Genomic DNA, 1090 nt, shown 5'->3' on the forward strand with positions numbered 1-1090 from the left:
GAGTTATATAGAATAATGATATTACCTTTTATCTTTTACACATTATGCAAAGTGTTTTAGAAATCATAGAAAACTATATAGATAAGCACCTGTAGACTGCGTTAGTTTTAGACTTTCCACAATTAATCTTTTCCAAATGATAACAAGGTAGTTATATTTTGTTTTTGTTTTTTACTTAAAGACTAAAGGAATAACATATTTGCACTTTTCACTATTTTACATTTGTGCTCTTGAATTTCTTTTATTTGTTTATTTATCTTGCATTTTATGTTACACCACGAGCAACCTTTATATAGCTATAGTAAGTTTTGTTGGCATTGTATGAAGTGCATGGTGTACATATAACTTTCCTTTGTGTAGATACTACATATTCCATGCAGGTTATAATTTTATGGTTATTTCTAATTTTCTTTTCTTTAAGAAATCAGATAAATAGTAAATGTTTTCAGTAGATTGGGTAGTGGAAAGTAGGCATGGTTTATCTTCATGCAAGAGTAAGGAGAATATATCCCACCAGATTTCATTTTGAGTATTTCTCTATTTAACAATGTTTTGCACATGACAATAATGTTGTATATATTGGTGGTGCAGTCAGCAAGTGTCTATATACAGTGGAATTGTTCTTTTCATTCTTTGTAAAATTTCAAGTTTCAGTGAAAATTGGGTTATTGGCAAACTTTTGTTAATCTGTAAGCTCTTGTTGAATATCAAGAATGATTTAGGAGTCATTGCTACAAAGTTTTTTTTTTATAATTTGTTATTAATATTAATTTTTCCATAAAAGTGTTACATGTATGCTAGCAATAACATTTCAGTCAAATACTTTATAAATTGCACAGAAAAGTGGCTAATAGCTTTCAAAAGGCACAAAGGTAAGGAAAGATGTCTTGATATATTATTAATTTATTTTTTAATTAGTATTATTTTCTTATAACTGTTGTTATTCTTGTAACCATATATTAAGGATCTCTGTTCTTATACTGTTCTCTCCTTACTTATAATTCTTCATTAAATGTCTATAGGCTGTGTAGTAGTTTGAAAATATTAAAAGCAACTACTGAAAAGTTAACAGAAGAAACAAGTGTTGAAA

At 27.5% G+C, this 1090-nt stretch overlaps 1 protein-coding gene across 3 annotated transcripts in view; it reads left to right on the forward strand.

Annotated features, from left to right (window-relative positions):
* Positions 1 to 1090, forward strand: part of LOC119585189 (guanine nucleotide-binding protein G(q) subunit alpha) — a gene marked incomplete at its 5' end in the record, with an annotated part of 38133 nt that overhangs the window by 23422 nt on the left and 13621 nt on the right.

This window comes from Penaeus monodon, chromosome 19 (assembly GCF_015228065.2).
Source record: "Penaeus monodon isolate SGIC_2016 chromosome 19, NSTDA_Pmon_1, whole genome shotgun sequence".
NCBI classification, from domain to species: Eukaryota; Metazoa; Arthropoda; class Malacostraca; order Decapoda; family Penaeidae; genus Penaeus; species Penaeus monodon.